The sequence below is a fragment of the Amblyomma americanum genome, chromosome 4 (genome assembly GCF_052857255.1).
Source record: "Amblyomma americanum isolate KBUSLIRL-KWMA chromosome 4, ASM5285725v1, whole genome shotgun sequence".
NCBI lineage: Eukaryota > Metazoa > Arthropoda > Arachnida > Ixodida > Ixodidae > Amblyomma > Amblyomma americanum.
In genome coordinates this window covers 166,409,872-166,425,244 of record NC_135500.1, presented here as the reverse complement: position 1 = coordinate 166,425,244, position 15,373 = coordinate 166,409,872, and the positions used below count along the sequence as shown (strand labels likewise).

Here is a 15,373-nt window from a genome sequence, read left to right as displayed (position 1 = left end):
TAGCGAACTGGACTAGACGGCACGAATCTATTAAGTATGAAATACATCCCCCAAGGAAGGACGAAACAGGAAAATCCTACACACGCAGGGATTAGCTCATGACTGAACTTTAAAGGGACACTCAGGAGTCACATGTTTATTAATTTATTTTATTTATTTTTTTATGAAATACTGCGGACACTAAGTCCAAGCAGGGTGGGCGTACAAGAGCGTGAAATAAGAAAGAAATAGCACTGGAAAATAGACAGAAATAGCACTAATTGGTTAGACCACATGGGGCAATGGTTGGTTTATTTGATTCCAATCTATTATAGTTCGTGGGAAAAATGAAAACTTGTAGGTGTCTGTTTTGGCGAATATAGGGGTTAGAAAACTAGGGTGGTAATGTCGAGTTTGTCTGGCAGATAACGGCTTTAAGTATAATGAGAGGTCCAGACCAAATTTGTTCTCTAATAAAAGCGCAAGAAACTCTAACCTGAACTTTTTTCTTCGGAGTTCAAGTCGTTCAATTTGGTTAATTTTCATCAAAGTGGTGGGGGAGTCAGTCTTTGCATATTTATTAAAGATGAATAACAGCCTTTCTCTGTATTCGTTCCAAATTGGCTATGTTAGATTTAGTATATGGGTCCGACACTACGCATGCGTATTCGAGTTTTGGTATGATTAAAAAGAATAACAAAGTAGCTTGATGTTAGGAGGCGCGTTCTTCAGTTTATGTCTTAAGCAACACAATTTGCGAAATGCGGAAGAGCAAATGTTATTGATGTGCAAGTTCCACGTTAATTTGCTAGTTATAGTTATGCCTAAGTATTTGTAGTTAGATACTTGTTCAAGAGGGGACGAAATTAATTTGTATGCGTAACTATGTGGTATGTTTTTTCTTGTTATCGGAAGATACACATTTTCGTCAGCATTGAGAACAATGCCCCATTGGTCGCACCATTTCAAAACATTGTTCACAGCATTGTTCAAAACATTCTGGTCATCCCTACTAGTAATTTCTTTGAATAATATACAATCGTCTGCGAACAATCTAATATGCACTGATGGGCTAATTACTTGAACAATGTCATTAATATATAAAAGAAAAAGCAGAGGGCCCAAGACACTTCCCTGTGGTACACCGGATGAAACTGGAAGAGAGCCCGAACATTGTCCACCAACTTCAACAAACTGCCTGCGGTTCTTCAAGCATGCGGTTATCCAAGTTATGAAAATCTCAGGAATGCTAATATGTTTCATTTTTAGAATTAATTTATCATGAGGAACTTTGTCGAACGCCTAGCTGAAATCTAAAAAAATTGCATCAATTTGGCTCTTACTTTCTATACAGGATGCGAATGAGTTAATTACCGTAATCATTTGTGTTACTGTCGAGAAACCCCTTCTGAACCCGTGTTGGAATTCGTTTATGACCAATTTTTTTTTCTAGAAATTCATTCACACAGTGTGAAACTATATGCTCTAGTAGCTTACAGCACGATGAAGTCAATGATATGGGACGATAGTTTTGCAACAAAAGACGATTTCCTTTTTTGTAAACGGGGACAATTCGGGCTGTCTTCCAGTCATCAGGTAATTTGCTTGTCAGCAAAGAAGCACGAAATATGATCACGAGGAATTTCGCCAGGGTTTCAGCATAACGACGAAGGAATACATTTGGAATATTATCAGGACCACATGACGTTTTCGATTTTAAGTTTAATAACATAAAAAAGACACCTGAATAAGATATGAAATTCACTTCAGAAAGATGATACACCCGGCTATTCGCGGTACACGCGCTCGGAGCGGAAAATACGCTTTGAAAGTACTCATTAAAATGCTGGGCAATAGCCATCTGATCACATACCATAGCGTTGTTCACCGAAACTTGTGACAATGTGTTTTTTTTCTCACTGATGTAATTTCAGAATTTACTTGGCTCGTTTTTTATGAAATTTTGAAGTGATGTGTTAAAAAAATATTCTTTAGAATCACGTATGGCGCATGCTAGATTGTCGAGCAAATGTTTTATCTGTTTAGGGTCTGTGTGCTTCTTCTTGTTCCGTTTTACCTTTCGCCGGAGTTGAATTATGCTACGTGTCATCCATGGGGTTTCCTTACGTTCTTTTCTATATTTGCTTGGCACAAAAGTTTCGATGTAATAAAAACAAATTTTTTTGAACCGGTCCCAGAGTGCACAGACATCAGTATCATCGAAGTCTAGAAAGCAGGTTTCTAGATGCTCAGTTACAGATGCGTCGTTTGCACGTGAATAATCTTTAAAACAACGTAGTGATGATTGTTTGTTTTTAGTGTGTTGTACGAAAGGTAAGGAAGCACTAACTAGGCAGTGATCAGAAAGCCCCTGCTCCACAGTGACAGTAAACCTTACAAGATTGCGAGGCAGGAACAACATATCTAATAATGATTTCGTGGAACCAGCTTGACGGGTTGGCTCGTGAACTACTTGCATCAAGTTGTGAGTTAGCATTATATTAAACATTTTTTTTGCATGCTTACTGTTAGCACCAAAACACTCAAGGCGTTCCCAATCCACACCAGGCAAGTTGAAATCTCCCTTCAACAAAATTTTGCTATTTTCGTGCTGTGACATATGGTTTTGTAGTTTATTTAAGCAGTCAGGTCCAGAATCGGGAGGTCTATACAGAGCATATAAAACGAAGTTATGACCCCAACAAGCAATTTTACGCATAGGCATTCAATTTCTGGTACCTCGTCCTGCAAGACGGCCGCAATTCGTTTCTTAATGAGGATAGCTATGCCACCACCTCTAGATTCTCTATCTTTTCGAAATACCGTGTAGGCGGGAGGAAATACATGATCATCATTCACTTCACTGTGAAGCCACGTCTCCGTAATCAGTGTAATGTGTGGATCATGCTTTCCTTTTCATCATTTATTTCTTTCATAAAAACTTATTCTTATTTAAAAATTTTTTCTTCATATATCCAAGGCGGCAGCAGGCACTACAAAAATTACACACGCAAACTTATTCACATAAAAGCAAGAATGAATGATAAAAAAAAGAATACAGCAGACACAAAAGTGCACACAGCATTGAAAATGTGAGTAGTAGTCATTCAAACATGGAAAAGAAAACATAATTAGACAAAATATAACCAAGGATTGAAAGTGATTTGTTCCATTCGCATAGGTTCTGTAACAAAAGGCAGTCGAAGTACATCAGTGTTGCATGCGATCTCTCATACCTTGAATGTGTGGCCTACGCGGTCCGGGATACAATGAGGTGTACGTAATATTTTGTTCTTCCAATGCCGGCACCTCAATGATAAACCGCATGAATGAACTTAATGGAAACTTACGTAGAAGGTTCTCCAACTGCTTCCAATGCAGTATTTCTTTCAAACTTTTGGTATATCTCCGACACAAATCATGATGCTAAATTCTGGACCCTTTCGAATGTCTCTTTGCCCAGCACCCCTGGAGAATCCCGAATTCTTTAGGTATATTTAAGAACTGATCGGAGATTGCTCCTATAGAAGAATTTTTTAGAATGTAAAGGAGATGTTTCAGTATATCTATTGCAAAAGCCCAAAGGTGTCCCAAATCTCGCTGCAGCATAATCGACCTTTTTGTGGCACCTTAGCTCAAATTTAAATAAACTATCTCTTAAATTTGATTCAAAGCCATAATATTCAAATTAGAGCTACTCATATGCGGATTCTTCCTTAATGTAAATGCCGTGCAAGCTGTTAATTTTAAACTCAGGTGTCATTTCATACATTATTTTCTGATTACGTATGTGTCCGATTGGAGAGCGTGGAGATTATCCACGCCTTTTTCTCGTATTGTACGCAATCATCGGCAAATAAATGCATTCGACATATGAAATATATGTATTCAGTTATATTATTTACGCATAATGAAACAACAGGGGAGCCAACACAGATCCTTGAGGTACACCATTCGCGATCCGATATTAAGCCCCATTAAGTACGAAAAACTGCTTCCGTAACGGGAGATACGATCCTATACAAGAATAACCCGTATATTTATATTATAAGCACGCAGTTTTTCAAGTAACAAATCATGTGGTACAAAGTCAAATTCCTTATGGGGATCCAAGAAAGAGCAACCTGCAGATAGTCGGTGGTATGGAGCTCCAGCTCCGCCTCATACAGAAACCTTCTAGAGAGAACCAGTTTTATTTATAACCGCACACGAGTACGCGCAATACCGCGCACGCACGCACGCACGCACGCACAATCAATCAATCAATCAATCAATCAATCAATCAATCAATCAATCAATCAATCAATCAATCAATCAATCAATCAATAAATCGATCAATCGATCAATCAAACACACGCGCGCACACACGCGCGTGCTCACACACACATGAACACACAATTTTTTCAAAACAACAGCAAGCGATAAAAAAAAATTACATCGCGCAAGCCTCTGGTTCAGAGATATTCAGGTATAAATGTCCTAAAATATAATTGCCTTCTGAGTGAACGCAATAAAGGCGAGCAACGAACCAATTTGATCCGACTCTAGTGCGCAGCGCACGGTTATACGTCTTACGACAATAAACTCCAAGCTGTTACAGAAATTCGTCTCCACAAGCCTCAAAAATAAACTACGCACTCCATATTCACAGAAATGGCGCAAATGAACGTACACGACTGTGTAGCTCTCAATTTGTCGAACAGCATCGGCTCTTTCGAGTGTACGCTTATCAAAGAAGCGCCCGCTCTCAAGAATAGCGATAAAAATAAAAAAATAGAAAAACAGTCTCACAAATCGAGAGAGAGAGAGTGACTCATCATCATCGGAAAAACGACAAAGCTCGCGCGCTGAGAGCTGCACAGTCAAAGCGCGCGCACACCGAATGGCGAGCCAGCGAGAGAGACCCTACGCTTGTTCGCATCTTCCAATCCGCGCCTTTTAATTGCGTCGCTTTCAAACGGCAATTAGGCTCCGGATTCAATTTTAGATCCGCGCTGCTTTTATTCCTCTCTCACCTCATTTGGTTTCTCCCGCGTATTATTACCTCCGTCCTTTGTCCTTTTTCTCTTCTCAAGCGCACTCGAAACGAAAAACTAGAGAGAGGTGGAGGAGGGCGGAGAAGGAGGAAAGCTTTCCAGAAAGCTTCACTTGCCATCTGCATAATTTATTCCGCAACGCCACGGACGCTGGTGAATTCGCAGCGCCTCGTCGGCAAAGTAAAGCGAGCGAAATGAGCCGGAATGAGAGAGGAGTGAAGTCGCGAAGGGGGAACAAAAGAAAGAAAACAAGGGGGAAAGATAAACGAATGGCGGGCAACGTTCAGCGCTGGAGTCGCTTAGGCGCCATCGCCGCTGGCAGCGGTAGCGGCTGCGCAACGCGGGCATCGCCTGCGAAGCATGCGCTCTTCCTTCTTGAGAGAGCAGCCTCCTCATTAAAACTTCGCTAAAGGAACAGCGCGAACGCCAGAAGACACGCCGTCACTGAGCTTGGGGGCATGCGCCTTTTCTTTCCTCCTTCCCAGTTGTCCCCTCTCTCTTCCTCTCTACTACTCTCTCTCTCTCTCTCTTTCTCTTCATCCGCGCGCCGCAGAAGATCCGAGGGTCCTCGTCGTCACTTGAAGCGCGTCACAAAAGAACTCCGACAAAAGAGAGCGCCAGAAAAAAAAAACAACAACAAAACAGCGTGACTCCGCGTGTGTTTCTTGAGCTGAAATAACGCCGTCCTCGGAGTTATCTTTGTGCCATAAACTTTTTTTTTTTCATTAAGACTCCTGTAGAGAGCATCTGGTTTCCGACCGGCACCCTGCCATGCTTTGCTTTTCTGGCCAAGACAGCAGCCGCCGTCGTGAGTGAACTTTAACTTTTCCTTTTCTGTAGAAGCATGTGTAACTACCAAAGACAAAAGTGGCAGTAAAAGGAGTCAGCTAGACAACTAAAGAAAGAAAACCCGGAAACCAAAAATAGAAACTCGTTGATTGAAAACTGAGAAGCTTATGAGACTCAATGTATCATTAGAGCCTTTTAGTAATACGGAGCTTTCAGACGAAGGTGCATAGGGCTTAAAAAGACTCAAGAGTGCGATGCTACTTAAGAATCGGTTGATCATGGTGCTTAAACGAGCTCAGTGCAAAGTTTATGAGGTTCGGCACATCTCGGACATTTCAGTTGTGTTGTTGGCCGGCACATACGAGGTCATTGGTGATAACTTTTGATTTGCTTGCGTTTGTGGGGCAATGTTTATATCCTTTTCGAAACGAAATGTGAAACTTCCTTGAAGATGGCAGTCATTTCACTCATTTTTTTTCGGCACTGGTTGATTCCTCATGTTTCAGTGAAAAGCAACAATAATTATGTTGTGTTTATTTATTTGTGTGCCTATATATGATCCTGGTGGACAATACGGAAGAGGGGGGGGGGGGGGGTAGTAGGAAAATAAAAGAACACTTGAGAGCACTAAAGTTATAAATGAAATAAATATATACATCAAATATATCGGCCTGATGGACATTACTGTAGGGGTTGTGGTAAAATAGACGCCCACTAGATAAATAAGCAGAAAACGCGAGAAAGCGCGGTGTTATCGTCAGAGAGCGATAGCAGTGGACTAAAAGGCACTTCCTGACAGCAGGCAATTAGCCAGAATGAGGATAACCTACACGTGCCAGGGGATTCCCTAATCTGTTTCCACGCGAACGGTGAATATGACATGCTCCTAGGCAAAAGGACGTCAGGCACTGTAGCTCCCTTAACAATTTGAGTTAAAAAGCTTGATTTTATGCAGTTCAACGTCCCAAAGCGACTCGGGCTCTGAAGGACGTCGTGGTGGAAGGCTCCAGCTAATTTCGACAACCTGGGGTTCTTTAACGTGAAGTGAAATCGCACAATACACAGACCTCTACAATTTCGCCTTCCTCGAAATGCTCCCGCCGCGGCCGGGATTGAACCCGCCTCTTTCAAGTCAGCTGCCGAGTATCATAGCCACTAAGCCACCTCGATGGCTTAAGTTTGAAATCGGTAAACAGCGCAGCCTGTTTTGCGGCGAACACTCAACACTACATCGCACTACATGAACTTGCGTAACTATGGAGGCCTCCCGGAAGTACCAAAACCACAACCTGAGCAGTGGGAAGCCGTGCTATCCAGCCTAAGTCTGGAGGACTAAAGACAGCTGGTTCATAGGGCTCAGCAAATAACTAAGGCCGTAGGAGCCCCTGACTAAGGGCCCCTCCGAATTCGGTGGTCGCAACGGTCTTTGTTAAATAAAACATTTATCAGTACCACCACCAGAACTGACATTGTGCTTTGCAAAAAAAAGCGCGACCATCTTGAAACTTTATGCGAGCCTTATGCACCGCGGCAAGAAGTGATCTAGTAATCTTCGCACTACTCAATTGCGAAAGAAAGTTAGGCGGAAAGCTGGCATGTTCAAACATTTCTGATACTTCTGTTTTCATATGTTGAAAAAAAAAATTCTGAGAGAATATTGGCGCAACAGTTTTGTGTAATATTTATGTCTTCTGAACGACGTTTTTCGCGCAACTCTGTTCAAGCACGTTGCAATAAAAACGTTAAGGCCTAACGCCGTGTATATCTGCCCGCTTCAATGGCACGCCGGAGGATACGAGAACCGAACTGAAGGAGAACATTTAAATTTATGGCCGCGTTTCACGACCTCGTGTCGGTACGCCCGTTCAGCTCAGTGTTTCTTCTACAGGACAACGTCCTTCTCGCGTTGGTGAACGTCGGCAAAGCATGTTTGAGAAGCACCAGCACCCACTTACAACTCTCGCGAAATACCGAAGTATCTCGCGAGGAAGCGCATACATCACGCAGCCTACGGTGTGCCGATAAACTACGCATACTTGTCCTGTGAAATGTACAGAGGCGCACTGCATCAGCTAAAGCCAAGAAGGCATCATAAACAACTACGAAATAAACGAAATGCTAGGAGAAGCGGAAATTCTCGAATCACGAATACAGATGAGAACGGACAAGCGGCGGCAGAAACCAAGCACAAAGCTTTGAAAATCAAGCGCCCTATACAAATAGTTCGGCCTTAGCGAAGAAGCTGCGAAAAAAACAACAACGAATAAAAGCGACTGCCAAGGGGGAGTTATACAGGAGAGCAATCCGGGAATCCGAATTTCAAATGGTTGCAAAGTCTTCGGCGCCACTCGCGGTAGAAAACAAAGCTGGAAGCTCTCAAAAGCCATAGAGAGAGAGGAGGCTTCGAACAGACCAGCTACACTCTAGTAGCATTTTTTTATTTTGTTTGCACTGCCCGTAGCGCCTTTTGTTGTGCCAGGCGTTTACGTCCGGCGAGCTGCCTTCCGCTGGTGGCCCGTAGGCACTTGGACGCAGCTGCCGTGGAGGAGAAGGAGGACTTACGGCCTCGCAGTTACTTTTGATGTCGGCTGTCCACCGGTTTCGAGACTATTTCCTAATTTGTGCTCGCAGTCGCCAGGCCTATAGGACGGCGGCAGCGGGACAGTTCATCTTAAAAATAGAGGAAATAAGAGACAAGAAATGTATAGGAAAGCTCACTTTTGATGCATGAATAGTGAACGAGCCTTTTTCTCCTTATTTCCTTCTTCATCTTTACTCGTGGCTGTTCCACGTATGTCAGTGTTTTGAGAAACTGCAGGGCATGCCTTTCATTTTATGGCTCATAGGCGCAGCCCGTCTTAGAGCGGAAAAGGTTGGACGCTTTACGAGGCCCCAAGTTACGCTCAACGACGCGGCGCGGCAGCATCCCGTGACTTGAGCCGGCCTCTCCCAACTTTATATCACACAACAGCTGTAAAAAAGGGCTTGCGCTGTTTTCAAGCTTCCGCAGCGCCAGTGGACGAGAAGGTGCCCGTTTTTTTTTCTCAAGCGTTCACCCGAAGGCTGGCTAAACGGTGCTCCGCACATGGCTACACTTGTGGCTGCGGTATCTTAGGAGCGGATAACGGAGCTGCCGATTTACGTTGCATGAAGCGGCCAAACGTATGAAGCAGCGTGACACTGTATAATATTATATGCAGGTATGCTTGAAGCTAGGCTGGACCCACAAAAGGTATACTGCGCAAACAGAATACCATTTTCGCAGGTTGTGAATCTGTGAGGAAAGAAAGTATAACGACGTAAAATTACAAGTGCATGCAGAAGCTTGCGTCACCGGTCCGGGAAATGCCGTCACCTATACTTGAATGAAGCTGCTGAGTAACAGTAATTTCTTCTCTGACGTGTAGTTGAAGCTGCTGCTACAACAAAGAAAAACAGTGAAGTCGTGTGTAAAATAACATGTATATGGGTTGTCCCAGACGGCTCATACCATTGTCTGTGTATAAAACAGGTGCTCTATTTTTCATGTGAAGCAAAACAGTTAACATATGTGGCAATGTCGCTATTCCAGAAGCGTTAGCCATGTAGGCAAGCGCTTCCACAATATTATTGGTTGTCTTTATAATATTTCTAGATGTACAGCAGAAACAACATGTTCGGCGAACGAAGGGATCGAATAGGCAAGCAAGGAAAACTAAAACCTGACCTTACAAAACGTCGTCTACGAAAACGTTCATGAAGGAAAAAGGAATGTACGACCGAAGACAGCAAGTATAACTTCGATAAGCTTGTAGTAAATCAACGTGTTATACTTTAAAAATTGTTGGTTTCAATGTACCGAAGTGAAACATGGGCTATCAGGTATGCCATAGTTGAGAGCTCCGGATAAATTTAGACCACTCGGGTTCTTTAACGTGCGCTGACATCGCACAGTATACGGCGACTTTTGTGTTTCGCGTCCATCGTAACGACGCCGCGGCAGGAACTGAACCTGGTTCCTGCGGCTACGTAGCTTGCGCTCTAACTACTGAGCTACCGCGGCCAGTACGTGCATTAGTTAATTAACGCTTTACCATGCGACGATCGGCGCTGTACAAGCTAAATATTTCTGTGCAGCGCCAGGGTCCGAAGCGTAATTATAAGGAGTCAGGCGTCACAGTCACTTTATGCCCCATCACAACAACGAAACTCACGCAACAAATGGAATGAAAATCTCTTCGGTACTTCCGCGGCGCAATAAATCGCGCTGAACAAGTTTGCCAACATGCGACGCGCTAAGCGAACTAGTGACCACTTCCGAAGCGAATAGGCTTAGTGTGTACACAGTCTTTGAAGAGCCCCGCATTGCCTGACATTCGCCGAACATCCTAGCGAAAGCGAATTCCTCTGTGCTCTTAAAAGGAGCTTCACTACAGCAGTCAATGTCTTTCAACCCTCCGAAAGTACCACAACCGACTCCAACCCTGAGCAAAGCCCGCCCGACACACGACGTGTTCATTTAACCCATCGCTCTAGGCGGGTACAGTGCAATGTAATCCGTCCAAGCGAGTGCGGTGCCGTCTACACAACGGACGTGAGTTTGCGCAGGCCGCCGGAAGCGAAACCGCCACTCCGCGCCGCGTCGTCACTTGTTAGCGAGCCATTCTAATTACACCACCTACACCCGAAAGTCTACGTCTCATTAAGTCACGCCGCCGCATTAATTAATGGGAACGATGTGACCCCCGCAACTCCTCCCACCCTTTCTACCCCCCACCTTGGGCGCAGAAAGCGGGGTACGAGCGCGCATGGCGATGCCAAAGGGACGACCTGATCGATGGCCTACGCAAACACACGCTGGTGGGGGATCCCAGAAAAAAAAGAAGTGCCAGGAACAGAACGCCGCACCATTCCAAAGTGCGCGCTAACAACGCTTTATAGACGATGACACCCGCGCGGCGGCTGCTTTGTGACCCGGCTTCGCGACCTTCCAGCGCGACATAAAGGTACCGCAGTCGGACTGCCAGCGTTCTTTCCTTGGAGAAAGCCGGACAGCACGCTGAGAGCGGTGGATGCACGGTGGATGCCCCGTAGATGCGTGGAAGCGAAAATGTCTTGGCAAGGAAATTAGCGAAATGGCCTGCGGAAAACGGCCTGTTCCCCCCTCCCCCTCACCTCCGCTCCCCACTCTCTCCCTTTCTGTGGCGCGGTACCGGTGGCGTCGCCTTGGCTGCGCAGGCTTCCTGCATTCTTGATCGTGCCTTGTAGCGACCGACCGAGCGAGCATACCCGGCGTAGGCAGTGCGTGCCGGCAGTTAGCGTGTTTATAGTGCATAGGCGTTGGCTAACACGGCCGGTGCTTATCCTAGTTACACCTAGGTTGCTTTTCGTGTGTACTTGTGCGTGTGCGCCCGCGCGTGTGTGTGTGTTTGTGTGAGCCCGTGCGTGAAAGGGTACGTGTTCGCACGCGTGAACAACGTCTGTAATGCGTTTTTCTGTCAGCCTGTGTGTGCCCCGGGCGTGTCCAGCGTTCGAGGCTGGGTGGTCTCTAATGAAGTGGCACCGTCCAAGGTGTCGCGACGTTGGCTGGCAGAAGGCATCGGCGACATCGTTTGCATCGCGGTGACCGCTCGTGCAAGTTACTATGAAATGAAGCTTGTTCTGACGTCATCAGCGAGTAGAAAGTTTTCATTGTTCATTGTATTTTTTTCATCTCCGACAGGAAAGGTGAAGGTGGTTGGCCTTTCGATATTTTCACGCAGTGAAGGTTTTACAGGGCTAATTATCTCCACCTGAATCTTAGCTAAATTTTCAGCTTAAGGACGCACAGAGCGACAGCAGCATGGTACGCTCACTGAAACGAAAAACTGAACAATCTTGGCGAGGGCCGCTTGCAGCAACAGTAGGATTTTTTGCTTCCATCGTTCGCAGGTCACCCGGTTGTAAGAGTTTTCGATACTGCCTCGTTAATAAACGGTAGGCGAAACGAAAATTCGCCCCCCCCCCCCCCTCCTTTTTACAACATGCCCTTCGATTTTTTCGGAGAGGAGTCCCGATTTTCGAAACAAATAAGACCGGTAAGCCGTATAGAAAAAACTCCAGCCGTTCGAGTTTGTTTTTATGCTTTAGAGTATTTTGAGGACCTCTTAACGAGATTTTGATTTTCTCTCTTCTCACAGACGGCGTAGCTAAAGGCGTCACTTCTGACGATTGGTAATTGCACTAATTGTTTCTGACCTTCTCTGTAAATGAATGATTGGCTTAGTGCCCCTGTATTTCCAAAATATCTATCCACACAAACACACACATACCGCTGACCCTTTGCTCTCTCTCACATATGCTCACACGCACACGCACATAAACGCGGAGAGCGACAAAGAGAGGAACAAAATTAAATACATCCACTCCGCCGATGATTACAAGAGTTGCAAAGAAAACTGGCTTCCTTCCCTGCCACCTAATTAGAGATCTATGGTTGTTAATATTTTCACCTTCTTTTTCACACTTATCCGAATGAAACTGGGTTCAGTCGGAGTCTTTGTGATCATTGAGACAGCGCCTTATTTTTCAATTCCTTCGAGGGTGTGGAGAGGTAAGTACACCCCGGCATAATATCCTCCCCTACCACCTTTGCTTCTTCACTTTTTAAGATGTCAACAGCAGGTGCTCCATACTAATGGACAGCTAGAAGCGAAGCTTCACAAACCGCCAAGAGTGATCGCGCAGTCTAGGCTTCAACGCAGGCTGGGCCAATGAAGCGTGTCGTAATTATTTGTCAATCGAAGCAAAATTTCAAATTCTTTTTATTTTATTTATTTAAGAATCATTCAAATCCTTTGTGGGTGACCAGCTTCCAACTAATATTTTTTTTAATATGCTATATTTACAGCTGTTTCCGTTCAAGAAAACATTCTTGTAACACCAATCCCGCAAGCTGTATAGAGCGAAATTTGTATTTAATTTGACCGCTACGCACTCTATCTATAGACAAATTAAGTAAAAGAAAGAAGAACGTAGTAAAAAGAGGTTAGAGCCATACTGCACGAATCTGCATCACTTTCGTCAAGCAAAACCGGCCAAATACATTTTAATCTTTTCTACGCTGGCCAAACACCAATGGAGTCTGTCACATTTCATTGGTTCTTAAACATAGGGTCCTACTGCTCAGATGCCCTGTTACGTTCCGTGCAACTGAATTGAAGTCGTTATTTGTAAAAATACTTTTTTGTGCGTACTTTCATCTTGCCATCGGTTCACGAGTGCGGCTCCTATGTTCTCACGGGGCTGGGTGGATGGTGGTCTGAGATTTCTAACAAAATTCAGACGAAAATTTGAGGAGGACGTGATTTTTCATACTGTTTCATAATCGGAAATCAAATTGGTATCAACATGTTGCTTCCCCAGTCTTTTTGTGTCAAATTTCGAGCTTTTGCTGCCTTCTCTTGTATCTACGCTTGTATTTCTTTTTTCTCCTGAAAACCGCTCCCCTTTATAATGCCTGTGGGCCCGCAGGATATGTGTAAATCAATAAACGCAAGAAATTTATTTTCTTAATTGCGCCACGGTATTTCAAATTCAAGAAATTTATCCACAGCATTAGGATGCTTGTTTATGTAAGATTCCGTAGTGTTGCCAAACTACTGAAGTCTTCTTGTATTTAGAAGCCAAGGATTTTATTTTTTGGCACTGTCATTATTATGAACATGGCCAATATTCTCGGAAAAAAAATTTTGAAAATTAGAAACTTGTAACAAACTCTTACACAAATATTGAAGGTAATAGCCCATTCTTCTTATATCTGGAAAATACTTTTTTTTAAAGTGTTTTCATTGATTACATCAAACAGTTAAGGCTGACATTGCAAAACCAATGGGGAACACTTTTGACAATAGCAAAAACGTTGATAGGAAAAAAATATATACGAAACTGCCGTCGGGTGATCTGAGCATATATTGATTGTTAGAGTGAAATCTTCCATTATATGAAAAAAATTCGTTCATAAACGGTTTGTCTCTCAAAAGTGCTTTTGTACTCAATGTTTTGGGTATTATTCTCTATACTGATCGTAATATTATAGCGCGTGCCAAAATTCGCGTCACTCACCCAGGAGAAGCAGAGGAAATCGCAACAGCTATAGCCATCGAGGTAAACAGTTCGAACCTGAACCTAGTAGTCGTAACAATTTCACAATGAACCTGTAGGAATGACTTGATAAGCAAGAATCTCAATTAAAGGACTACTGCAAAAACGAACACACAAGAACACGCAACGATGGCGAGCACCTCTTTGCCTGAAAATTGCCAGGAAGGGAATTGTAAGGGGGTCACTCCAAAGGAATCTAGGGGCTGACTGCATGTCATGATATTTGAGAGCATAAAAAATTAGCGAGAATGCAATACCCGAAACCAGGTAAGTCCTCGACGCAAGAAAAAGAAATCACTATGAGACGCTTGCAGATAAACACATAGTTTAATGCACAAGACACATCCTACGATATATGAGAACGAATGCGCATTCTGTGGAGAATACCTAAGCTTATATCGCACAGCTTAGGCATGTCGAAAAACCAAGTAATCCCAAAAAAAACTAAATCCGACCCACGAGCAATGGGTTAGAGATGCTGTCCAGTTTGGACCTCGATGACCAGAGGTCAGCGAGGCCCGAGAGGCAGCAGCCTCGAATTAAGTCTTGGACGGAGGGCACCACTCACGCTCCATCATCTAAAATATTCGGAAAATAAAGTTATTACCATCACAACCATAGAAATAGTGTAATTTTAATGCAATACCATTTTGAGGGCCGTGAAGGCGAAAACTGTTCGGCGTCGGTCGCTGCTTCTATCCTCCACCTGTCATCCATGGAAGGTGGCTAAGTGGTGCTTAGTGTATTTCTCTAGTTTGACTTGCCACCTGCCAGCCTGGCAAGCAGGTGGCAGGTGGAGCGGCGAGACTAAGAATGACGCAGCAAAGATGAATAAAAGAAGCGATTGGGAATAGAAATAAATAAGAATGGAATCATAATTGAAATAGAACAGAATTTGAATAGCATGAAAACTGCAATAGAATCAGAAATGCAATACATATGTGCGTGAAAGAAAAATGCTATCGCGTTTCCTTCACAACAATCGTACTGATGACCTATAATTTCTACTGTTTTATTTCTGGGTTCTTGGCATCAGTCGGCAGTTTACTGCCATACTGAGTGGACTGTGAAATATGGCTCCCTAGACTTTGTTCATTATGATGTCTTAGAAATAAGCGCTGCATGGAAGGAGAAATAAGGGCTGCATTGAAGTAGAAACACACGTCCCTAAATGAAAAAAATAATGAATACTGAGATATTTTAAGAGGTAGAAACGTCAGCAAGCTGAATAAACAATGAAAAAAAAAGATCAGATCACGAACAAAAACCATCTACTGTGATCGGCGTCTTACTGTCAACGGCGTATAGCTCTGTTCCTGACAGACGTGAGCGAAAAATTCGCGGGCAGCAAGCAATTATGGCTGCCAGTTTGCTGTCTTCCCTGTTCTTGAATAAAACGTCAAGCGTAAGAAGCGTCATAAACAAGACATCCGTGAAAGCACTACTGA

At 43.8% G+C, this 15,373-nt stretch overlaps 1 protein-coding gene across 2 annotated transcripts in view; it reads right to left on the bottom strand.

Annotated features, from left to right (window-relative positions):
• The window catches only part of LOC144128633 (cell adhesion molecule Dscam1-like), a 292,609-nt gene that overhangs the window by 207,486 nt on the left and 69,750 nt on the right, over positions 1–15,373 (bottom strand). The window lies entirely within an intron of this gene.